At 42.6% G+C, this 27233-nt stretch overlaps 1 protein-coding gene across 8 annotated transcripts in view; it reads left to right on the top strand.

Annotated features, from left to right (window-relative positions):
* Positions 1-27233, top strand: part of tiam1 (TIAM Rac1 associated GEF 1) — a 289209-nt gene that overhangs the window by 41725 nt on the left and 220251 nt on the right. For 2 of the 8 annotated variants that reach the window (XM_062975048.1, XM_016992494.2), the window contains exon 2: positions 2598-2706. The exons of the other annotated variants lie outside the window; for them this stretch is intronic. The gene's annotated coding sequence lies outside the window, so the exon portion shown is untranslated. The remainder of the gene's footprint in view (positions 1-2597; positions 2707-27233) is intronic. 8 annotated transcript variants of the gene reach the window in all.

Below are 27233 nucleotides of genomic sequence, written 5' to 3'. Positions count from 1 at the left end.
CCCCCTAGGCAAGAGACAAAACCTTTCCAATGCTAATTAGGGTGATTGACTGAAACATTAATGCTGGCTTCCCAGTGACAAAGGACTCTTGCCACACCCTGGACTCTCCACAGATATATATATTTTTTCCTTTCCTTGCCTAGTTTATTCATGCCTCACAGCCTCTGAGGATGCCTGCCATAGATGTGGGTGAAACGTCAGGAGAGAATACTTCTGGAACATGGCCACACAGCCCGAAAGACATACAACAGCCCCAAAAATCCTTTTATTTGCAGAAAGCTCTGGGCTTTTCTTCTTTATCACACTGTGCAGAAATGGAGAAGCAATTATTTGTGAGTTCCCTTTGCTGCAGTGGTTGGTAGAAGCATCAATCCACCATACCTTTGCCAAGCTGGTGAAGGATAATTTAGTTTTGATAATCCCAGCCTCTGTGAAATTGGATGAACATATAGTTTCTATGAAAGCTCTCTGCTTCTTCCAGTTTTTAAAATTTTGCTGTGTTGTCAGCCAACCTGGGTGGAAGGCACAACTTTGTGCATTGAAGTGTTCATAGGAGTTTTGAAAGACTTGTCAACTAGCTCCCTTCTGTTCTGATACATCGTATTTGAAATTACAGTGTTCCCTCACTTATCGCTGGGGTTAGGTTCCAGGACCACCCGCAATAAGTAAAAATCCGCGATGTAGGGACACTATATTTATTTTAATATTTATACATTATTTTAGTAGTTACATACTATTTTAAGTCTTTATCAACCAATCGTGTGTTGATAAATCACCTCCTTCTCCTCCCGTTGCCGCTTGGGCTCCATTTCTCTTCCTTTGGCTTCTCCTTCCTCCCTTCCTTAGGCTGTAAATTATAATTTTTTAATGATTTATAATAGTCTTTTAGAGTTTATTGAAAAACCGCAAAATAGCGAATCCGCGAAAAGTGAACCGCAAAGTAGTGAGGGAACACTGTATTCTCAAAAGATACAGTGTTGACTGTTGTACATGAAATGTTTCGTTCCTTCTAGCATGCATTCAACTAATTTTACTACTGGTTTAGTAGTGATTATTTGCTTCTTACCTTGAAAATATTTTTTTATCCAAGTCTATATTCATTGGAGAATTTTTTTAAAATAGATTCCATATAATTCTGAGTATATTTAACAAAGAGAGCACATATATCTTTGACTAAATGTTGTGGGGAGAGAACTGAATGGAAATAATACAAGGGTCAACTATTTCAGAAATTATTGAACTTTCTCAATTTCTTGACTACTTCATTCCATTTTTATGCATTTCCAAAAGTTTTGTATATATTAATTTTATAAATGCTGCAACTGCTATTACTATACAAATACCTGATATTTTCCAAAGAAATTGAAAAATAGATCTGGTGACTGTCTTGGCAGGGATGTTGGTGTGTCATTCATATCTTCAGTAATTGACCTTTTCTCTTTCTCCCTATTAGAAAAAGTATAGTAGCTTTCAGTGTCCACAAGGAAACAAAATTGCCATTCTACTTCTGGGTCATAGGAAATGGATAAATTTGAGAGAGAAGCTCTCTCCTGCACACCTCTTAAAAATCCCTTTCAGGGGACAATTGTGCTGTTTTGCCATTATCAGTTTGAAACAGCTTTTCAATACACTGTATTTTATACATCAATATTGGAAGGCTAACATTTTATGATTTTAAAGTACAATTATTGGCTCACCTGTTTCTAATAGCTATTTAGGTACAAGGTTTAAATGACAAAATGAGTTTGTTTTTTATTATTAAAAATACTTATATATCACCTCAAAAGATCACAGATAGTGACAGGCCCAAGGTCAGCTTCATGATAGATGAGAATCTCAAGTTATGATTTGAACCTGCCTTTAGTCTAAATATTGGAGCACACTACTTCACCATTAAAGGGCCTGGAAGGGAAAAGAGAATGGGATAATGGTTTATAGTTGGTGTTAGGCTTTTCTTCCCTAAGTGCTATTCTTTGGTAGGAGAGCAGGACCTCCAAATTCTATCAGCTCTTTCCACCCACCTGTGGGCACACCAAGATTCATTGACTTAGTGGGAAGTTTACCCTGTGCTATTTACACATTTGATTTTTCAGTGACTTTCTCTTCCCCTCCTATAGGAAATTGGGAACCCTATAGGAGGATCATGGTTAATAGTAATTAGGGAGGAAACCCTAATAGTCAAAATTGGGGGTTTCTCTTCTGGAGAAATATATTCTATAGGGATGATCCTTGCTAATTCTGAATTCTAAACCCATATGCAAGATTGCATCTGATTTGCTTCAAGTAGCAAGGATAGCAGAAGTGCATACTGGCTGGGCTGTGGCGCAGGCGGGAGAACAAGCCAGCTGCAATTAACTGCAATGAATCACTCTGACCAGGAGGTCATGAGTTCGAGGCCCGCTCGGAGCCTATGTTTGTTTGTCTTTGTTCTATGTTAAAAGGCATTGAATGTTTGCCTATATGTGTAATGTGATCTGCCCTGAGTCCCCTTCGGGGTGAGAAGGGCGGAATATAAATGCTGTAAATAAATAAATAAATACTGTGAATAATCCACTTGCCGATGTATCCTTTTGAAGTTTTTTTCTGCTTCCTTCCAGGAAGAGCATCACTGATGAATGAAAGATCTCTTTAGATCATCTATGCCTTGAACTAGTTAAGACACTGACTGTTGTGTGGACATCAGACAGAATACAAAAATGCTATGAGGTATTGGTTTCTATTGACCTGTGAAAAGAACATACCTTGTCCAAGTGGTGGTTCTCTGTTAAAATATGTGAGCCCATGCTATGTGTGTTGTAAATGAAGAAATTGATTAGTTGCATCTAGGTTGTCATAACTTAGAAAGAATATCCTGCACACATAGTTTTGACCTGAGGCTCTGAAATCAGCTGTGTGAATTCAGATGGTCTTTTCCTCCCCCCCCCCCCCCCAACCCACTTACTTTCAATGTGATAACCTTGTCACTGTTGGAGCCTGGAAGTCTCATTTTATGGTTCAGCTTGTCGCCTCGGGAATGTTTTCCCCTTCCCCCCATCAATCTGAAAAGCAAATGAAAACTGAAGGTCATAAAAGGGGATGTAAGCAACAAAGGAGTCTCCTTTGCATTCTCCCTCTTTGCTTCCTAAATAACTGAGTATCATTCTGGTTTTGTTTACTTTATGCAGCTGGATGAAATTCTGGTCCCATGGAGTTCTGTTCGTGTTTGCTTTATTGGTGACTTTGACAGAACTGACAAAAGGAAGTGCTTCGAGAAACATTGCATATTTAAACTGTAGAATTTGCTACCATGAGATGCAAAAATGGCTTCCAACTTGGATGGCTTTATAAATGGGGATTAGAAATAATTAAATTTGTGGAAGGTAAGGATATGGAGATTGCTTATCATGGCTCCACTTTTGGAGGCAGTAAGCTTTATATTGCTGGAGAGGTTGAATGGGAAGATGCTACTGCATCCATGTCCTGAGTTTTGTGGGGGTATTTTAGGCATTTGTTTGGCCACTCTGGCAAACAGGATGTTGGAACAGAAAGGCTGAGGCAGCACAGCTCTATTTAAGTTTCTATGGAATACCAGGTATTATCACAAAGTTATATTGGCTTTTCCTGAACATTGCAATAAAGGAAATACAACATTTGTTTTGGTGAAGAGAGATATGGAATCTGTCACAAATAGAGCTACAGAATTTATGACTTCTGTTGAGAAACTACATATTGGAATGTTGAACAGAGATTAGTCTCTTACCCTTTTCTCTCTCCCTGCTCCACTGCTGTGCTTGCTGTCATGTCAAGCCTGGTCTGTTAAACCAGACAAGGTCAGGAATTTCACTATTTTTTAGAGGGGATTCTGGCGACTGTGTACCATTGAGAAGTCACTTAAAAGCTTACCATGTGATGTCTGTAACCACATAAGGAGGGGTTGCCTCTAGCATTTAACCTTCATTGTTAAACCAGATTCCCCTTTCCAATAAGATAAAATGGTCAATCATGAGACTATAATAACAATCCTGTGGGGAAGAGAATTGTGTAGTTGCTGCATTAGCGTCTTAAGATATTTTTATTCTTCTAGACTTTTAAAAAACTGATTTTGAGTGCTATTAAATTTTGGCACTCTTCTGTGTTGTTACCAATTTGACTTTAGTATGCTGTAATGGGTTCACTTTTAACTCCTAGTGTTGTTCTTGGATTTCCAACATAGTCACTCTAGTCATAGGTTCATTATTTTAGCATCTCTTTGTCTATATGTCTGATTATCTAACAAGAACTCTGGTTATCAGATAGTTAGAAGTACAGTAGAGTCTCACTTATCCAACACTTGCTTATCCAACGTTCTGGATTATCCAATGCATTTTTGTAGTCAATGTTTTCAATACATCATGATATTTTTGGTGCTAAATTCGTAAATACAGTAATTATTACATAGCATTACTGTGTATTGAACTACTTTTTCTGTCAAATTTTTTGTATAACATGATGTTTTGGTGCTTAATTTGTAAAATCATAACCTAATTTGATGTTTAATAGGCTTTTCCTTAATCCCTCTTTATTATCCAACATATTCGTTTATCCAACATTCTGCCGGCCCGTTTATGTTGGATAAGTGAGACTCTACTGTATAATCAATAAATAAGCAAGCTCAGTGGTGCCTTCTATAATAAAAATGTAAATGCTATTCATATTTAACCACTGTTATCTTTAAATTCAATGAGTGTATATAAAGTCTAGTGCTCATATAAGTATGTGCATAAGATCACATTCTCAGAGTTGAAACTTTTCAACCTGGCTCTGTGGATATTTTATTTACTCAGAAGTAAGAACTGTTCAGTTTCACTGAATTTAGTGTGAAATAAACACTGAAGAAATAGGGTCACATACTTCTACGATGCCTCTTACTACTTTTTCCTATAAGAAATTTGGCTTTCCAGTAGTTCCCATATTTATGCTGACGTGGCCAAAAAGGTTTGTGCATGCTATGTGAGGTGGGAAAAAAGAGAATTTGGAATCCTTCCTTACTGTTCTTTTCTTTTCTTTTCCTTTCCTTTCCTTTTCTTTTCTTTTCTTTTCTTTTCTTTTCTTTCTGTCTTTCTTTCCTTCTTTCTTTCTTTCTTTCTTTCTTTCTTTCTTTCTTTCTTTCTTTCTTTCTTTCTTTCAGAACCAAGCAATATCACTTTCAAATCCCTTGGCCAGCAGGGCGACTAAAGTGATCAAGGGTCTGGAGAACAAGCCCTATGAGAAGCGGCTTAAAGAACTGAGCATGTTTAGCTTGTAGAAGAGAAGGCTGAGAGGAGACATAATAAGGGCTATGTATAAATATGTGAGGGGAAGTCATAGGTAGGAGGGAGCAAGCTTGTTTTCTGCTGCTCTGGAGACTAGAATGCAGAACAATGGCTTCAAACTACAGGAAGGAGATTCCACCTGAACATTAGGAAGAACTTCCTAACCGTGAGAGCTGTTCAGCAGTGGAACTCCGCCCCTGAGTGTGGTGGAGGCTCATTTTTTGGAGGCTTTTAAGCAGAGGTAGGTTGGCCATCTGTTGGGGGTGCCTTGAATGCGATTTTCCTGCTTCATGGATGGTCATGAGGTCTCGTCCAACTCTATGTTTCTATGCTGATGGGATTCAAAAAGTGACTTTTCCCTTATCTGGCTCACAACACTCATAGACAAATTGTCTTGGGATTATAGAGTTGACAGGAATGATCCCTTAGTTTCTGCTATAGATCAGAGTGACCAAGGGTCATTGGGTGGCTGCATCATAGGAAAAAGGGAGGCAAGCTAAACCAGACAAGAAACAACTAAAGGGACCTGGTGTCAACCATTGACTGGGGAGACTTAGTGGCTATGTAAATTTGAAGTGTGTGAATTATTTCAATCTCTTACAAGACTGACACAATATACATTTTTCAAAGGAATCACTGTAGTCCTCATCAAGTAGCTCAAATTTAGGAAAGCACTTTTGAGCATGGACTTGAACTTTATTTTTATAAGGTTTTTAAGGAAGTGAACTGAAAAATGCTTTAAAACTTCTATTTCTAGATGAACAGATGGGACTTTCAGGTTGACTGGGCTTCTTAAAGCATTCTCTGGAAATTTATCATTGCCCAAGGACAAGAAACAAGCTGCTTGTAGTAGTGTAATGTGGCTATATTGCAAACTAAATCCCAGTTTGCACATCAAACTTAGGGGGTCTTATCACCTTGAGGGGTGGACTGTGTAAAGAAAAACAGAAATGGATTAATGTAAACTCTCCCCCTCCGGCCCAATATTGGCTTCTGTGGAAGTTGTTGTGACGGGATTAGAGTCTAAGAAGTTGGAATTGGTTGTACTGATGGAAATGCAGATTGTAGTGAGGAGGAGGGAAATGCAAGAGCCAGATATTATTTTCCAGAAAAAAATCATCACATATCCATAAATCTAGTAAAATCTTTACAAAGGGGACATGCCATGTAGTTTTTCTTTTCTTTTTCTTTTTGTAAAATCCAATTTGTGAAATATTTTATCTTTTTCATCTACCTCAGCATATACTATGTTGCATCATATGATTTTCATGTGGTAGTAAAGTGCTATTTGCAACTTTTTCTCTACACATTTCATCCTTGGGAATGTTTTTTGCTATCATTTAAAAAACAAAATCCTCATTGCCTGATGGATACTTACTTTAAATCCTTTTGAGCAGAGTCTGTTCTTAGATGTTTGGTGTGACCTCCTAAATATCTGGACTTGGAGAGAGAAAGTAAGACAGAGAGGATATCTTTGTATGTACAGTAGAGTCTCACTTATCCAACATAAACTGGTCGGCAGAATGTTGGATAAGCAAAAATGTTGGATAATAAGGAGAGATTAAGGAAAAGCCTATTAAACGTCAAATTACATTATGATTTTACACATAAGCACAAAAAAAATCATGTTTTACAACAAATCGACAGAAAAAGTAGTCCAAAACATGGTAACGTTATGTAGTAATTACTGCATTTATGAATTTAGCATCAAGGCATTGCATTATATTGAGAACATTGACTACATAAACATTACTAACAAATTTACTACAAAAAAGATAGAATTGCAAAAAATGAACTTAGAGTAGCAAGATTGTCAGAAATTAAATCCATAAAAAGTTCAATCCTTGCTTCCTAGAGAAACAGTTGTGGATCGCGGCAGGAGGCAAACTGCGTTGAATAATCCAGAATGTTGGATAATCCAGAATGTTGGATAAGTGAGACTCTACTGTATTTTTAAAAATTCCTTACCCTCTTTGACTAAGAAGATTATTAGAATGGTTATGTGAGTTTGACATAACATTGTGTAGTAAAAGCTAAACAGCACAAATGAATAAAAGATAAAAATGTTCTTTAAGACCATTTCAAATAGATAAAACCGAAAGACTGGGGAAACTAGTAACTTTCATCTGATGACAAAATGAAATCTAAGATAGCAAGCGTGTATGAACAGTGAGACCTAGAAGCAGGCCCCTTTGAGTTCTGTCTCCTGGGAGGGGACATCAGGCTTGGGAGAAGGACTTTAGTGGATGATATTAGTACAGTGGTGGGTTTGCATGAGAAATTTCGGTCTTTTAAATGCCAAGATGAAAACTGTCATAATCTTTTAAGATTAAAATCCATATCTGAGATTGTATTTAGATACGGGTCAAAGCCACTTATTTTTTTGGTTACAGCTTCTCTTTGTGCCTGAAACTGACTGGTTCCTCCTGTGTAAAAAGGGGATCTTGTAGCACCTTTGAGACAAACTGAGAAGAGGTTGGTAGCATGACCCTTTGTAGTCTGTCTACTTCCTTCTATGTATTCTGTATCTGACATGGAGAGTTTGCAAGAGAGGCATAGACTCTTTTTAATTCAGTCGGGTACAAAGAGAATAAAAATCCTAGAGTGCATCTATATTGTAGAATCAATGAGGTTTGACACTACTTTAACACCACCTTAACTTCCAAGGCTCATGGAACTTGTAGTTTGGTGAGGTGCCAGCACTCTTGGTTAGAGAAGGCTAAAACTGCAGCTTCCATGATTCCACAGCATTGAGCTATTCCAATTAGAGTGATATCAAACTGCATGCATTCTTCAGTGTGGGTGCACCCTAAGTGAGGAGAACCTTCTGCAAACTACTGTAGAAGCAAGAACTCAGGTAAACAGATGCGTCTGAAAAGTGTCATCCAACCAGAGGGCCATTAGCCCATGGCTCTAAGAAGCAGATTTCCAGATGCTTGTGCGCCACCCATTTCCTGCTGCATTGTTGATTTCCCCATTTTTATTGCCTTCTAGTTGCTGACTGAATATCATTCTCACCATATCTTGCCAATAATCTGGCTCACTGGAGCTACTAGGAATTGGAATCCAGCAATATTTGCAGGATTGCACATTCCATAGCTCTGTTGTAGTTGGCTTTGCAAGGATGAGGGAGCTTCTGAGGTTGAGTTATGGCCATATGCTTGTGCATTCGATGTGGAAAGGCTGGTAAACTGGCCTCCATAATGTTGACTGGGTGCTCCTGCTGTCATTGTGGGTTTATCTCTGTGTAGGAGTGCCATAATTGCACATCATATTGATTAGTGGTTGTAGTGCTGTTCCCAGGACATCTGTAGGAATCTTTTGTTGATATACTAATGCTTCCTCCTCCTCCTCCTCCTCCTCCTCCTCTTGTGGCTTTGATGCTGTAATTGAGATAGCATTGATTCTTATTTGTTATGAAAAGTGTAAACTCTGACATGATGGCGACCAATTTACTTAGAGTAGTCTACCAATTTCTTCTTTTAAAACAAATTGAACTTAATTATTTACTTATAGTTGACTTGTGCTCTCTTGTTTTAAATTACTATTCCAGTTTAACTTCATTCCCTCCCGAGTATTACATTGTAAAAAATGAATAGTATAGCAGAAGTGTTGCTTTTTGATGACTAGTTAGACAGCAGGATTAGTTAGAAAAGCTAACTAACTAGATCTATTTTGGAAAGTACATAACAGCAGCACAAAATGCTAGTGCTCTTGCCATGCGTTCCACTCTATTTAATGGACTTTATGTAGCTGAACATTTCAGTGAATTGTATGACCTTATGGATTTTTTTACCTACCTGGCTGGCCAAAGTAGTACTTCTACAGTAGCTGAATGTACACTTGTTTTAAACTAGCCTTAAGAACATGTAGCTGTGTAATTGGATTGACTTGACAGCCTCCTGGGTTTGAGTCATAAGGGTTGTACTGTTGTAGAATTCGGCTAATTTTGTCATGGCTCGCCGCACCTGTATATCGTGTTTAGTTATGTAGAAATAAAGAATCTGTGTAATAATTACAAACTGAAGATGGCGATAGTTATGTACCACTGATAGCCAGGGCTTGGAAAAGTTACTTTTTTTTGGACTGGCTGGGGGATTTTGAGTATTGTAAAACAAAAGTAAATTTTCTGAGCTTGGTGGTAGACCTTTTAGAATTATGGATACATTGAATTTCAGCCTCTCTATGCAGTCTGTCGGAACTAAGCATTCTAAAAAATGGTGTTTCCTATTTTCAGTAGCACAGCTAGTGCTCCCATGTCTACTTGTCATGATGTTGCCTCTCCCATGCTAAAATGTTTTCACAATAGGATTTTTTTTTTAAAAAAAACCTTCGAAGATGGAGAGAACAACCATAACTTTTCAAGTATTTTGTATGCAGCTATTGCCTGAACCACATGGTCTAACGGTGTCCACAACACAGGAGTAGTGTAAATTCAAGAATGAGTCTAGTCTTGGTGTAAGCTGCGGCTTCCTTTTCCTGCCTCCATTTCTGTTCTTGGCACCTCCTGTGATTCCTCATGGGCTTTGTAGTCCTGTGCCTAGTAACATTGTGACAGATGAGGATGAAAACATGGAGTTTTCTCCAGATTTACGGCCAGAGTCTGAGTCTTTCCAGCTGCCTGAAGTTCTTGTCCAAGAATAAATTAAAACTGACCTTGGTCAATGCTCACCTCCCTTTGAGAGAAAACAGTCTTTCTCGGCGGATAGGGGAGCGAGAGAGAGAATTCGGAGGAGTGCCCGTATTGCTGCCAAGCAAGATGCTGATTAGCCATGTTTCCCCTGGGAAAATCCAGGGAGTCTTACACCTGCAAGCTGGGTCTTTCGTTCCCTGTTCTCTAGGGAAAGGGATCGCTGGACGCCGTTTGGCGGGAAACAAGACCCAGATAAAAGTATCGGGCTCTGTTAGTTCTTTGCGGAGACAACAGCTCAGCTTCGAGAGTGAATTCCATGTTCCCAGCCTAGTGCGGACTTTGCCAAGTCCGCGATCCAGTTTCCTTGCCTTGCCTTTCCAAGTTTTCAAGAATTGCCTCGCTTCGTTCTTAGCCACGGATTATGCTTCTTGAGACAAGTTTTGGACTACCTGCCTTGTTTTAAACCACGGACCTTGCTTCCTAGATTCAAGCCTTGTTTTCCAGTTTCCCTTCGGATTTACCTTAAGCCTCGAAAGACTTTGGACAGTTCCCCACACTATTGCTTGGCAAATAGTGTGTGTTTCGGTTGGATTTTACCTTTGAACTCTAATATCATTTATTGGACAATACATTTCTGGACTATATTTGACCTTATTTGAAAGGTCTGCTTCTGAACTATATTCTCCACTTGATTTTATTACTTTTATATAATTCCTTAATAAAGATATTAGATAGTTTTATTGGCCTCCGTGTTGGGTTCTTGGTGCTCCGCTGCCCTGGTGCATGACAGTTTGTCTCCACCACCCAAAGCACCAAGCAACCTAGGCCAATATGTCGGTGACACCAGGAGCCGGAGCGGCCGCGCCGGTTCCCAGCTTCACCATTTCCCAGGACGAGTTTAACCGGATCCGAGACAAGATCCGGGAGCAAGAAGGAGAGATTCGGGGTTTGAAGGAGCGAGGAGCCCGTCTCCCAGCTTTGGCGTTGCCAAACAAGTTCTCCGGGGAAGCCTCCCAAGTCCACGTATTCAGCCGCCAGTGTATGGCGTACCTAGAAGCCCGCCACACTGAGTTTCTTTGAGAAGATCTCAAGGTGGCGTGGATTTACAGTCTCCTAGATGGACCGGCGGCCACATGGGCAACAGCGCTCTACGATGCGGGCTCCCCGTACCTGGCTACCGCACAACAATTCTTGGCTCACCTACGGAATACCTGGGGAATTGAGGATGATCAAGAGGCGGCCAGCCACAAACTCCGGCGCCTTTTCCAAGGGGACAGACCGCTGTCACGGTACATAGCTGAATTCCGGGTATTAGCTCAAAACACCGGCTGGAATGACATAGCCCTCCGAGGCCAGTTTCGTGAGGGTCTTAGCCATGAGATGCAGGAGGAAATTTCCAAGGTGGAACCCCCAGACTCCCTTGAGAGACTCATTGCCCATTGCTTACGGGTGGAGGTTCTCCTCGCCAATAAGAAGCAGTGGCTCCGGGGCCAGGGTGGAAGAGCCGGACCCAAACCCCCTTCCACCGCCAGCGTCCAGCCTCGCTCCGTTTGGAGACCACCGCCACCAGGCCCCAGCCCCTTGGGAAGCAAGGACGAGCCGATGCAGCTGGGCAATGTGCGCCCTCGGTTGGATGTGGCAGAAAAGGCCTGCAGGCAGCGTTTGAACCTATGCTGGTACTGCGGAAACAGAGGCCACTTCGCCAGAGAATGCCCAGCTAAGAAGAAGCCCCCTACCCATTTGGCGGCGGCGTATTCCACGAGCGCTGAGGCGGCCGAGATGAAGCCGGCGGGGGAAGGCAGCGACCGGGTGTAGATGGGCTCGCCAACCCGGTCAAAGATTCCACTCAAGAGCCGCAAACGGGAGTCCTTTTTCTTCTAGTGGTCACACTGTGGTCAGTCAAAAAAGGGCCCGTCATGATCCATGCCATGATAGACTCTGGGGCGACCAACAACTTCATTGATAGAGACTATGCCGACTCTCTGGGATTACAATACCACGATTTCAAGAATGCCCGGGTGGTGCAAGCCATCGATGGTCGACCCCTGAAGACGGGGCCAGTAAGTCAATGGACCGAGCCCACTCGAATGTGGATAAGGGAGCATATGGAAGAAATCTCCTTTTTCGTTACTGAGGTACCCCATTTCCCCGTGATTTTGGGGATCCCATGGCTGACCCTTCATGACCCAAGTATCTCCTGGGCCAATAGAGAACTCCAGTTTGCTTCAAAATACTGCCAGAACCACTGCCTAGTGGCCAAGGTCTGCCATGCCACGGACTCAGAGCCCATCATCACTTTGCCTAAGAAGTATTCGGACTTCTGGGATGTTTTCAATGAGAAGGAAGCTGAAAAGCTACCCCCACACAGACCTTATGACTGCACCATTCATCTTATTGAGGGGGCCCCAATTCCGCGAGGATACCTCTACTCCTTGACTGAACCGGAGCAAGAAGCTCTCAGGGAGTTTTTAGAGACGAACCTCCGCAAGGGATTTATCAGACCCTCTCAATCCCCAGCCGCTTCCCCGGTGCTGTTTGTAAAGAAGAAGTCAGGGGACCTACGCCTTTGTGTGGACTATCGGGCTCTGAATAATATCACAAAACGAAACAGTTACCCCTTGCCATTGATCTCGGACCTGCTGGACCGACTCCGGGGGGCGAAAGTCTTCACCAAACTGGATCTCCGTGGAGCTTACAATTTGGTCCTCATGAGAGAAGGGGACGAATGGAAAACCGCCTTTCAGACTAAATATGGGTTATTCGAGTCGTTAGTAATGTCCTACGATTTGTGTAATGCTCCCGCAACATTTCAGCATTTTGTCAATGATATCTTCCACGATTATCTAGACCGGTTCCTTGTTTTGTACTTGGATGATTTCCTGGTGTTCTCAAAATCACAAACAGAGCATGACCAGCACGTCAGAATGGTGCTCCAACGTTTGCGGGACCATGGACTATATGCCAAGTTAGAAAAATGTGCCTTTGATTTACAAGAAGTAGACTTCCTGGGATACCGCGTCTCGCCACTAGGACTATCCATGGATCCGGCAAAGGTTTCGGCCGTGTTGGAATGGCGGGTGCCAACTAACAAGAAGGAAGTGCAGCGCTTCTTAGGATTTGCTAACTACTACCGCAAGTTCATTCCAGACTTTGCCTGCTGGACAGACCCAATTACCAGTTGCATCCGTGGAAAACGGCCGTTCCGCTGGACAGAGCAAGCTGAGAAAGGGTTCCAACAGTTAAAGCGATTATTCACGACCCAGCCAATTCTTCAACACCCTGACCCAAACACCCCTTTTGTTGTCCAAGCAGATGCCTCGGATGTGGCAGTGGGGGCCGTGTTGATGCAACCGACAGGAGGACATCTCCACCCATGCGCCTACTATTCCCGCCAACTAACAGCCCCGGAGAGGAACTACACCATCTGGGAAAAGGAGCTTCTAGCTATCAAAGTAGCCTTTGAGAATTGGAGGCACTGGCTCGAAGGAGCCAAGTTCCCAATTGAAGTTCACACTGACCACCGGAATTTAGAGCACTTAAGGACTGCCTGGAAGCTAAACCAAAGGCAACAGCGTTGGGCTTTGTTCTTTGAACGTTTTGACTTCCGGATTCACTATGTGACTCCCGCCCAGACTAAGCAAGCTGATGCCCTATCACGTAAGCCAGAATACGCAGCAGGGCGAAAAGACATCCCAGAGACTCGATTGTTGCAACCCGAGAACTTTGCCATGCTCACGGTGGGAAATACCAAATCCACTTCAGCTGAACCAGCTTCTTCCAGCACAAAATCCACATCCACGGACTCTCCTTTTACCCAAGAGATCAGGACCAGTCAACAGACAGACGCCTGGGCCCAAGAGAAGATCCAACGAGGACTACAGTTCCCATTTTCACTTAAAAATGGATTATTATGCTACAGGAATCATGTTTATGTTCCTCCAGGAGCCGGAAGGGAAAAAACTCTCAGTTTGTGCCATGACAGCAAACCGGCTGGACACTTTGGACTGTTCAAAACCATGCATTTAATCTTGAGGGATTTCTGGTGGCCTAGGATTCGCAAGAACGTAGAGAACTATGTCAACTCCTGCCCTACATGCCAGCGCTCCAAGACACGAAGAGAAAAACCTTCGGGACTTTTACATCCTTTGCCCACCCCCTCTCGGCCGTGGGAAATAATTTCAGCGGATTTCATCACAGACCTACCACCGTCCCTTGGATTCACCACAATCCTAGTGGTGGTGGACCTTTTTACCAAGATGGCCCATTTCATTCCCTGTGAGGGGCTCCCCACAGCCAAAGAGACTGCAGACCTATTCCTTCAGCATGTATTTCGACTACATGGCCTGCCCAAGAGTCTGGTCACTGACCGGGGGTCTCAGTTCACTTCCCGTTTCTGGAGGGCCCTTCAGAAACTTTTGGGTATTGACTCTCGCCTCTCCTCTGCTCACCATCCTCAGACTGATGGGCAGACTGAGCGTACTAATGCCACTCTAGAACAATACCTTCGTTGCTATGTCAATTACCAACAGGACAATTGGGCATCCTTACTACCGCTTTCAGAGTTTGCGTTTAACAATGGTGTCCAGAATTCAACCAAAGAAGCCCCCTTTTTTGCAAACTACGGATTTCATCCCCGTTTTTTCCCTCCCGTGGTGGGAACCTCAGAAGTCCCTGCAGCGGAGAATTGGCTACAAGAACTCACCGCAGTGCAAGAACTCCTACACCAGCAACTGGACCAAGCCAAGGAGGACTATAAACGTCATGCTGACAGCCATCGCCAGCCCGGCCCCGAGATCAAGGTAGGAGACCGGGTTTGGTTGTCCACTCGCTTTCTGCCCTCCCACCGCCCCTGTCGGAAGTTAGATGCTCGCTTCATTGGTCCCTACGCCGTGGTGGCGCAACTTAATCCCGTGACTTTTAAACTTCAACTTCCGCGCTCCATGCGCATTCATCCGGTGTTCCACCGTTCCCTCCTCCTTCCGGCGGATGGTGTCCGCCCCGATACGAGCCGGCCTCCCCCCGCCCCCACTTTGGTGGACGGGGAAGAGGAGTTTGAGGTCCAGGACATTTTGGATTCTCGTATTCATCGCCGTCGCCTTCAATACCTGATTGATTGGGTGGGCTATGGACCAGAAGAACGCCCTTGGGAAGACGCTTCCACAGTCCACGCTCCTGACTTAGTCCAACGCTTCCACCAGACCTACCCTTCCAAGCCGTGGCCCCGTGGATCTCGGGGAGCGGGCCCGGTTGGGGAGGGGCTTGAGGGAGGGGATAGTGTGATGCCTCATGGGCTTTGTAGTCCTGTGCCTAGTAACATTGTGACAGATGAGGATGAAAACATGGAGTTTTCTCCAGATTTACGGCCAGAGTCTGAGTCTTTCCAGCTGCCTGAAGTTCTTGTCCAAGAATAAATTAAAACTGACCTTGGTCAATGCTCACCTCCCTTTGAGAGAAAACAGTCTTTCTCGGCGGATAGGGGAGCGAGAGAGAGAATTCGGAGGAGTGCCCGTATTGCTGCCAAGCAAGATGCTGATTAGCCATGTTTCCCCTGGGAAAATCCAGGGAGTCTTACACCTGCAAGCTGGGTCTTTCGTTCCCTGTTCTCTAGGGAAAGGGATCGCTGGACGCCGTTTGGCGGGAAACGAGACCCAGATAAAAGTATCGGGCTCTGTTAGTTCTTTGCGGAGACAACAGCTCAGCTTCGAGAGTGAATTCCATGTTCCCAGCCTAGTGCGGACTTTGCCAAGTCCGCGATCCAGTTTCCTTGCCTTGCCTTTCCAAGTTTTCAAGAATTGCCTCGCTTCGTTCTTAGCCATGGATTATGCTTCTTGAGACAAGTTTTGGACTACCTGCCTTGTTTTAAACCACGGACCTTGCTTCCTAGATTCAAGCCTTGTTTTCCAGTTTCCCTTCGGATTTACCTTAAGCCTCGAAAGACTTTGGACAGTTCCCCACACTATTGCTTGGCAAATAGTGTGTGTTTCGGTTGGATTTTACCTTTGAACTCTAATATCATTTATTGGACAATACATTTCTGGACTATATTTGACCTTATTTGAAAGGTCTGCTTCTGAACTATATTCTCCACTTGATTTTATTACTTTTATATAATTCCTTAATAAAGATATTAGATAGTTTTATTGGCCTCCGTGTTGGGTTCTTGGTGCTCCGCTGCCCTGGTGCATGACACCTCCAGTGAATTGTGCCTTGTGCTTACCAGGAGGCCATCTGCTTTCTTTTGCATGCACTGCATTTTGATGGGACTGGAAAGGTGTGTGCAAATGCTGGTAACTAGGACTAACAGGTTCCTGATGTTTAAAAGAAGCTATGTCCTCTTTGCTGGTCAATAGTACATTGAAAAGACAATGGTTATATTGGTCAATCCTTTGCCTTAGGTGGGAAGCGTCTATGTATTGGCATGACATTTCTTGTGTTTATGCATGTATGTAGTCACACATGCACACATACATATTGATAGATATCTATATAAAATACCATATAATTAAAATATTTGGTGTTAGTCATATAAAATACCAGCAAAAGATATGTATAGTAACACGGACTTAATTTGGAACATTTGCATATGTTTAACATAAATGCTTAGATTTCTTAAAATATAGTCTGTCCTCCATATTCATGGATTCTGCATCCACATATTCAGTCAGTCATAGCTAAAACATTCCCCCTAAGATTTCCAAAAAGCAAATTTTGATTTATATAAGGGATGCCATTTTCTATACTATTATATTTAACAGGATTTTGACATTCATGGATTTTGATATCTGCTTGGGGTCCTGAAACCAAACTCCAGTGGATATAAAGGGCCTGATGTATAATGGCCACAGAAGAGTACTTTGGATTCAGCATAGGTATTGTGTGCTTGCATTATTGCTGCCTTATAACCCAGGTGAAAGAATGGAAACTGATGACCCAAGTTTGCACCCAGCCTTAAAGCAATTTCAATGGTAAAATGTTTTCCCACTGTCAGTAAAGATCTTCACTTCAACGTCAATATCCATAATACTAGATGTATTCTTTTACTACAGTCCCATTGAACATGCTAGCTGGAGATATTGGGGGCTTGCAGTCCAACACAGTTTGTGGAAAGCTGGTGTTAATGAGTAGTTGAGGAGCCATTGTGAGGCAGTGGTTGGAGACAACCAGCTTTCTGCTCAATCTATTCTGCTCATTACCAAATTTGCATATGATACAATCTCTGAAGGGGGATGAGTCCGTCTATTTGAATGAGGTCGATCGGCTGCTCTCATGGTGCAGGGACAATAATCTGGTTCTACAAGAACACTCAGAACACAAGGGAATTCCAGACAGGAAAATAGAAAAAGCAAGATTTCCCCTACATGGAACACCCTCAGGTTTGGAAACCATCAGGCCACTCCATCCCTCTCAACCAGCCCAACGAAGGAGGTCCCTATATACAAAGCAGCCAGACTTTGAAACAGTGAAGCTATTCAGTGCAATTCCAAAGGGCCACAGCAACGTGTGGCAGGGCACAGCTAGTTACATCTATAGTGTGGGAATGGTAGTGGTACAGATCCTTCTAGTATGGCAGTAATAATGTGACCACAGTTCCATCCCGCAGAATGCTGGTATTTGCAGATTAGGAGCCTTTATAATTCTCAGCCAGAGATCTATAGTGCCTTTGACCAAACAACAAACCCTAGGATTCCCTAGAAAGGAGCTTTGGTATTTAGAATGGGTATATCAGTGCTATATTTGTGTAGTGTGAAAGAACCCATAGGCATGAATGTTATGATGATTGCAGTCTGTTAAGCACAAAAGTACATTGATTAAGAATTGTGGTGCCTTCCAAATGTCTGTTTGATTAAAGAGAAATACATCTGGCATGTTATCTGGGAGATGTCAGGATTGTCTGATAGCAATATGAGAAGCTCTTCATTTAAATGAGGATAGGTTAAGAAAGAAAGATTGATGCAATGTTACATGCTGGGAATGCTTTTAATTTGGGAGCAAGTAAAGTACCCTTTAGGCTGTGCTCAGACATTTACCTTCAATTAAACGTCATTGCACTCAGTGGGACCTGTGTTTGAGTGAGCGCTGCAAGGTTACACTGTTAAAGTTTTAAAATGGGATCTGTGGGCGGCTATGCCATCACTCTGTTCTTACTGATTATCTTGAATATTGTCTGCTTTAACAAGCCACCACATATTTTTCTTGACTTTTGCTCACTTAAAATGTTAGCTCTGAAAGGTGCCTGGAGTTAAAAATGGGTTGCCTAGCAATCTGTTCCGGTGTAAGAGTGTTGGCAAATGAGTCGCTGATTAATTGTGAGCTACATCTGATGAAATGGGCTCTGGACCACAGACACTTGTCTTGTACTAACAGTTGTTAGGCTTGAAGCTGTTACAAAATCAAGATTTATAATTGCAGGATGGTTTTTAGCCATGCCTTTCCGAGAACTGGACTATTATGTTGGCTGAGTTAAAAGCCACTGCAAATAAATGCATAATCGTCTTGACTGTATAAATATACTGCTTTAAGAGTATATGGAATAAAGAGGTGTCTTTTCCTATAGTAATACACAAATTGATATTGCATATGAAAGTTGTTTTGGAGATGATGTTTTTGTTATAGGCTTTGTTCTCCTTGAAGTTCTTCATCAGTGCTTAGTTGATATGATGTATTATGGTGCAACTCACAGAAATTTTATTAGTAAAGTGCATAAGTGCAATGTAGAAAGCCAAATCCAGGGACTCTGGTTTTACGGTATATAACTTTTTAGTATGTGGCACTTGAAGAGAAACACGGACATAAAGGCATGCAAACTTGCATTCAGAAATGGAGGTCTGGTACCATTAGAGTGAAGCTGGTTGCTCACAGGCCATAAATTATTCCTCTTTCACTGTCTCCCCTCTCAAGCCCAGTACAAATGAGCCATTCACGTGAATAAAGATTTGGATTTGGAATAACTGTTTCGCTGAAAAATTAGAATAATGCTAAAGCAAAAAGTAGTTAAAAGGTGTGACGTGGCTGGGCTTCTGTGTCTTTTTTTGTTTTTTGTTTTGAGGCAAAAGGGTATCATTCTAATGTTGCATCTCAATTCAGAAGCATCACAATAGAAAGAGGGCACTGGCCATGCAAAACTGGCTGTGTGGGTTCTGGTGTTGCTTTTAGAAATAATGGAGGCGGCGGGTGTTGGTGGTGTAGTTTAGTTCTGACATTCAGCCTCTTTTATGAAAGTGTCTTGGATAGCTTGTCAGCTTTAGTTGAGGAGAGAGCACGGAATTCCATTCAGCTTTCCTTCTTTAAAAAAAACCCCAGTGTTGTTTGACAGTATGATATATTCAAGATTGATGGCACATTAGTAGTTCTTTTCTTTGCAAGACATTGGAACAGCATACGGTTCTATCCTTGCAATATGTAGTAATATCTTTAAATCAGATGTGCAATAAAATGTTGAGGAGCCAGCTCTGTATCAAGTGATAAGATGCCCAAGAAAGATAAGGGGCATGGTAAACATATGATAAGTTCATTATTATCAGAAACTGCTGTCATTTTCTCCACTAGGTTATCTAATAAATGCAAATCCACTTGCTAGTATCTGTGCACAATATTTAGTAAATCTCAACATGTGCATAGCCGCATATTTGACTTGTATATCATGCTAATGCTGAACACCCTGTTCAGTCACACTAACACCTGAGATTATCACTGCTGGTTAATTTTATGTTGCTTTATCCTCCTCACTTTTATGGCAAGTAGCAAGATATCTCTTTGAAAGTTATTTGCCATGAATTCATGAGTTTCCTCTTGTCCTTACTTAAGTCTTCTGCGATCTGAAATTCTATGCATTGTATATTTTGCCATAGGTTTTTTTAAACCTTCTATTCCAATTGCCTTTAGGGAGCTGGAAGTTAGTACTTGGTCATATTTCCAGAGGAAATATGTGTGTTACTGTGCAACTTTTAAGCTAACAAAGTGCTGCTGCATTTTTAAATATATTCTTTAGACAGTATATACTTTATAACAGTAATACCTATCTAACCGCTGATCAAGGTGTTTTCTATTTTCTATTTCTATCTTGTTTTCTATTAGTGGTGGGACATACAACAGGGTTCCTGAAGATCACAAATTTGAGGCAGGTTCATGTGGAGGGATTTTTTTTAGTCTGCCTGGTCCCAGGCTGTATAGATTATTATTATTATTATTATTATTATTATTATTATTATTATTATTATTATTATTACTATTAACTTTATTTATATCCCACTTTTCTCTGCATGGGGACTCAAGGTGGCGAACAATCACACACTTTGGTCATAGTTTTAAAAACTGCAATAAAAACATTAAACTATTAAAGAATATGGTATGGGTTAAGGTAAAGAACAGATTAAAATATAATGAATACATTTAAAATAGCCTTTAAAACTCACAACAACCCCCCCCCCCCCCGCAAAAAAAAATCCCACTCACACCTCCCCAGCAGCATTTCTATTTCTATCTTGTTTTCTATTAGTGGTGGGACATACAACAGGGTTCCTGAAGATCACAAATTTGAGGCAGGTTCATGTGGAGGGATTTTTTTTAGTCTGCCTGGTCCCAGGCTGTATAGATGATGATGATGATGATGATTATTATTATTATTATTATTATTACTATTAACTTTATTTATATCCCACTTTTCTCTGCATGGGGACTCAAGGTGGCGAACAATCACACACTTTGGTCATAGTTTTAAAAACTGCAATAAAAACATTAAACTATTAAAGAATATGGTATGGGTTAAGGTAAAGAACAGATTAAAATATAATGAATACATTTAAAATAGCCTTTAAAACTCACAACAACCCCCCCCCCCCCGCAAAAAAATCCCACTCACACCTCCCCAGCAGCATTTATCATGTTTTTGTTTTTTCAGAACTTTTGCCATTAGGAAGAAGACATACATGTTTTTTTAACTTGATGAGAAGATCAAAACTGTCTAGGCCTCTTAGCTTACATACTATGGAACAGAAACAGCTTAGAAAAAGTATGTCCTTTAGGTGTTTGGAATTTTTGGTACCAAGAGAATCAGGGGCCTTTACATGGCAGCCCCCACTTCTCCCTTTCTAATTTTCAGCTGATACAAAGACTCATGCTCTGTCACATAATGCATCTTCAGCTTCGATATTTGCTGGTGAAGAGGGAATGATTTCATCCGTTTTCACTGTTTGAGGACACCTGCTCCTGACTTATTACTTTTGCAAGAAACTAGGGGGTGAATAGTACACTGAAGTGTGCCAGAAAACTCATTTCTGTGCTCTTCCCTCATATTTTTGGATCAGAGAAGATTGGGTGGCCTAGGTTTGTAAAGCAGATACAGAAGCTATGGCCCATATGTTATGCCATTCTGCTCTGAAATCAGTGCAGTGAGGATAAGCAACATGATATATTCATATCACTAGAGTTTCTATTTGCTTTAGGAGCGGGGTTAAAATGCTGTTGCAAGCAATAGATGTGTTTGCACTTTCCTCTTGAGATTTCCTCACCCCTTTGCAAAGTGTGCATTTTGTCATGGCAAAAGCATCTTTTCCTTTGCAGTTTCCATGGTAAGCACTCCCCCATAACTGAGTCATATGCAAGAGGTTATATAAAGAAGGACATTTCTACATCCTACCTTGTAAGGTTACCATTGTCAGCCACATAGGTACTTGGGGCTTTTTCACAACAAACATCACCGGTAGAATGAAAATACATAATGACAAAGCTGGAAAGTCGATCATGTACCTTTTTAATTATTAGAAATGATTAAAATCATTCTAAACTGACTTGGTATAGTACTAAGATAGGATGCTTTTCTCTAGTTTGTGAAAGAGAAAAGCAGAGATCAAGGCTGTGTTACACTCTAGATCCACAGAAGAGAACATAACAAGGTTTGTGTTTAAATTTGAGAAGAAAAGGCTTGATGATCCATATAGTTTTTTGTTTGTCCATTCCCTTTGTTTTACAAAGAACATTGAAATACCAACCAGCAGAGCAAATCTCAGCAAAATACGTTGCCTTACTTAGCCTTAATTTTTTTTTCCATTTGCCCCTAGTGAGTAGTAGATACTTTTCCAGGGCAAAGGAAAATAATAAAACATTAATCCCATATCTTAATTTGCCCAGAAAGGCAAGTACAACCAATCAATATCACCTCTATATGTAGTCAGTGAACCTGCACGAACCCTGAGATCAACGGGAGGGGGCCTTCTCTCGGTCCCACCACCGTCCAAATACGATTGGTGGGAATGAGAGAGAGGGCCTTCTCGGTGGTTGCTCTGTGGCTTTGGAACTCCTTTCTGAAAGACATCAGAATGGCCTCCTCCCTACTAACTTTCAGGCATCAGATAAAAACTTTTTTCTAGAATCAGACCTTTAATGAAGATTAATACAAGAGTGATAGATGCCATAGTAACATCTGGGGCTGAGCTTTTCTGTTCAATGCCTTATGAACAAATGGCAATGGGAAGGTTAATGGCTTCTGCTTATGTTTATTTAGTTTTTAACTATACTTAAATTGCTGATTGTATTTTAATCTATAATGTGTTTTATTATGGTTTGTCGTATTATGTTTTAATTGTTATTATTGACCATATCTATTTCCTTTTTGACCAGATGTACCTATATGTTTTATATCTTGTTGTTAGCTGCTTTGAATCCACGATGGGAGACAAAAGTGGGATATCAATTAATAAACAATAATAATAATACAAGATAAGACACCGTTTGCAAAACACAGCTGTAACACTGAACCCTAACCAATCACTTAAAATCACTAAAAATGCTTCCCTTTTGCCTCCTACTCTCACAGACAACAAAGATAACACGAAATGTTAATATTTTCTCTAAATATACCTAACTGGGTATTTAATAATAGAAACAATTTCTTTATATTGTACTCTTGAAACATTTTAATAAATTAGGGTTAATTAAATAATTTTGATTGAAAGATTTTCAAACTTTGGCTATCAGACTGTTTGAAGCTTTGCATCCCTGCAGTTGTTCTTTTAGTTGTTCTTAGATTTCTTTTAGTTGTTCTTAGATTTCTGTGTTGATGGTACTATTTTTGTCAGTGCATCTAGATTTGTGGTGATGAAGGGAGACTGATGGGTGGGTGGCCCCGTCTTGCAGTAGAGAAGCTAAATATAAGGCATCTTGATTTTTCAATCTGTATTTTGAGCCATCAAGGATCAAACAACTGAGGTTAACTAATGTAAATAGAAATTCATCTAAACTAAGTGCAATATATCAATATTTGAGGTTGAACTATGCCGATTAGACCAGGAAATGAATGACCAACCTGTGATCCACAGACAACATCCATTCTACCTAATGATTTTTTTAAAGCCACCAAAATTGGGGGAAACTGTGATGACTCATGGGCCTTGTAGTCCTGCTCATGACATTGTAATGCCTGATGAAGAAGAAAACTTGGGTTTTTTACCTTCCCAGTCAGAACTGGAATCTTCTCAGCCAGATCTTTCCCAGGCAGATCTGGGAACCTTGCACCTGCAAGAAAGTTGTGTCCCAGAAGTATGTCAAACAAACCCTGAGCCTACATCTCCCGTGTTCTCTCGCCATGAGTTTTGTAAACAACAGAGGGGTTTGGAAGCAGCTTCGCGCAGGAGTGCGAGGATAGCAGCTAAGAATGTACCCAATTAAGTCTGCTTTTCGTGAGAATCTTTAAGGAGTCAGACATCTGGTCTCAGAGTTTAGCTTTCGTTTCTGGTTCCCAGAGAACTGCTTCGGCGGGAAAGTTAGACTCTTTATAGGTGTTTTACCCGCGTAGTAACTTCGCGGAGTCAATTCGTCAGCCTCCGGAGCGAGTTGTGTCTGGACAGCGCGCTCCGATTCAAGCCTCGTTCCTGCTCAAGCCTTGCCTTGTTTCCAGCCTTCGCTCCTGTTTCCCAGCCTTTGTTTACCTACGGATCTTGCCTTGTTTCCCAGGACTAACCCTTGCCTTGTTTCACGGATTTTACCAAGTTATTCCACGGACCTTGTTCTTGTTCCTCGTTACCTTGTTCCACGTTTCAAGCCTTGTTTCAAGTATCAAGTTATTTCCTAGCCTTGCTCAAGTTCATGGACTAAAGGACCTTGTCATCTCCCCTCACTTTGCCTGGCAAAGTGAGTGTTTCGGTTATTGGATTACAACTTTGAACCTTAATATTTCATATTGGACATTGTTTCTTTGGACTAATTGTGACCTTTCCTGAAAGGTCTGCTTCTGGACTAACTTTTACATTTGCTTTTACTAACTTTATATATTTCTTTAATAAAGATATTAGATAGAATCTGGCCTCTGCGTATGGTTATTGGTGCTCTGTAGCCTGGGTCGTGACAGTTTGACTCCGCGCCCCCCTAAGCACCAATTAACCTCGGCCAGAATGTCTACCGGAACCGTACCTGGGCCGAGCGGCCAGCCGATTACCTACACCATCGACAAGGATGAGGTGGACCGAATCCGTGATAAGCTCAATGCACAGGATGGGGAAATAAAGGGTTTGAAGGAACGCGGAATCCGTCTTCCGGCCATGGCGTTGCCAACCAAGTTTACTGGAGAAGCTTCTAAGGTTCATGTTTTCCGTCGCCAATGCCAAGCTTATCTAGAGGCCCGTGATGCCGAGTTTCCCCAGGAAGACATCAAGGTGGCGTGGATTTACAGTCTCCTAGACGGGCCAGCGGCTAACTGGGCGACGGCTCTGTTCGACCAAGCCTCCCCACATCTAAGGTCAGCGCAACATTTCTTGGACCACCTTAAGGCGACCTGGGGAATCGAGGACAATTTGGAGGCCGCCGGGCACAAACTCCGCCGCCTCTTCCAAGGAGACAGACCCATGTCTCAGTACATAGCCGAGTTCCGAGTGCTGGCCCACAACACCGGCTGGAACGATGTTGCCCTCAGAGGACAATTTCGGGAGGGTCTCAACATTGAAATGCTGGAGGAAATCTCCAAGGTGGATCCTCCCCAAACGCTGGAAGCACTCATCGATCAATGTTTACGGGCTGAAGTCATGATTGCCAACAGAAAACAGTGGGTCCGAGGCCAGAGCGGTAGAGCTGGGGCAAAACCCTCCGCTCCCGCCAGCGTTCAGCCGCGTCCAGTGTGGAGACCCCCACCACCATCCCCATACCCCAGAGGGAGCGAGGAGGTGCCGATGCAGTTGGGCAATGTGCGTCCCAGATTAGATGCCGCCGAGAAGGCCCGCCGCCAACGCCTAAATCTCTGCTGGTATTGCGGGAATGGGGGCCACTTCGCCAGAGAGTGCCCAGCCAAAGGGAAGCCCGCCGCCCGTCTTGCGGCGGCGTCCTCCACGGAGACGAAGGCGTCTGAGGCGGCTGGCACATAGCCGGCGGGGGAAGCCAACGACCGGGCGTAGAGAGGCTCGCCAACCCGGTCAAGAAACCCGTTCAAGAGCCGCCAACCGGGGTCCTGTTCCTTCTAGTGGTCACCTTATGGTCAGCAAAAAAGGGACCCGTCATGATCCACGCCATGATAGACTCAGGAGCTACCAACAATTTCATTGATAGAGAGTATGCCGACTCTCTGGGATTACAATATCATGACTTCAAGAATGCCCGTGTGGTGCAAGCCATTGATGGTCGCCCTCTCAAGACGGGCCCCGTAAGCCAGTGGTCGGAACCCACCAGGATGTGGATAAGGGAACATATGGAAGAGATTTCCGTCTTTGTTACTGAGGTTCCCCATTTCCCTGTGATTTTGGGGATTCCATGGCTGACACTTCACGACCCAAGCATCTCCTGGTCCAACAGAGAACTGCAGTTTGCTTCAGAGTACTGCCAAAATCATTGCCTCGTAGCCAAGGTCTGCCATGCCACAGACACCGAGCCCATTATTACCTTGCCAAAGAAGTACTCCGAGTATTGGGATGTATTCAATGAAAAAGAAGCCGAAAGGTTACCCCCACATAGACCTTATGACTGTGCCATTGACTTGGTGGAGGGGGCCCCGATCCCGCGAGGGCATCTCTACTCCCTGACTGAACCAGAGCAAGAAGCTCTCAGGGAATTCATAGGGACAAACCTTCGCAAGGGATTCATCAGACCCTCTCAATCCCCAGCCGCCTCCCCAGTGATGTTTGTGAAGAAGAAGTCAGGGGAATTACGCTTGGTGGTGGACTACAGAGCATTGAATAATATCACCAAGCGGAACAGCTACCCCCTGCCCTTAATCTCGGATCTACTAGACCGACTTCGAGGAGCCAAGGTTTACACCAAGCTGGATCTTCGGGGAGCTTACAACTTAGTTCGCATCAGAGAAGGGGACGAGTGGAAGACCGCCTTCCAGACTAAATTCGGATTATTCGAGTCCCGAGTTATGAATTATGGATTATGCGGAGCTCCCGCAACGTTCCAGCATTTTGTCAATGACATTTTCCAGGACTATCTAGATAGGTTCTTGATAATCTACCTGGACGATTTTTTGGTGTTTTCTAGATCACAATCAGAACATGAGAACCACGTCAAAATGGTGTTACAACGATTGCGGGATCATGGACTTTATGCCAAGCTGGAAAAATGCGCTTTTGATCTACAAGAGGTAGATTTCCTTGGATACCGTATCTCGCCTCTAGGGCTCTCCATGGATCCAGCCAAGGTTTCCGCAGTATTGGAATGGCGGGCGCCAACTAACAAGAAAGAGGTGCAGCGATTCTTGGGGTTCGCGAACTACTACCGCAAGTTCATTCCAGATTTTGCCCGCTGGTCTGACCCAATCACTAGCTGCATCCGTGGAAAACGGCCCTTCCGCTGGACTGATCAAGCAGAGAAAGGGTTCCAGCAACTAAAGAAATTATTCACATCCCAGCCAATCCTTCAGCATCCAGATCCTGAAACCCTTTTTGTGGTGCAAGCGGACGCCTCTGATGTGGCAATTGGGGCTGTGCTCCTACAACCGGTGGGAGATCACCTTCATCCTTGTGCTTATTATTCTCGTCAACTAACCGCACCAGAGAGGAACTATACCATTTGGGAAAAAGAACTATTAGCCATAAAGGCAGCTTTTGAAACTTGGAGACATTGGCTAGAAGGGGCCAAATTTCCCATTGAAGTCCACACTGATCATCGGAATCTAGAACATCTAAGAACTGCCCGCAAGCTAAATCAAAGGCAGCAACGTTGGGCTTTATTCTTTGAACGTTTCAACTTCCAGATTCATTATGTGACCCCAGCCCAAACCAAGCAAGCAGACGCCCTGTCACGTAAACCAGAATACGCTGCAGGACGCAAGGAGACCTTTGAATCCCAACTACTACAACCCGAGAACTTTGCCACGCTCACAGTGGGGAACACCAAATCCACTCCCATTGATT

This window comes from Anolis carolinensis, chromosome 3 (assembly GCF_035594765.1).
Source record: "Anolis carolinensis isolate JA03-04 chromosome 3, rAnoCar3.1.pri, whole genome shotgun sequence".
NCBI classification, from domain to species: Eukaryota; Metazoa; Chordata; class Lepidosauria; order Squamata; family Dactyloidae; genus Anolis; species Anolis carolinensis.
The sequence above is the reverse complement of the archived record's forward strand: the minus strand, read 5'-3'. Positions and strand labels throughout refer to the sequence as shown.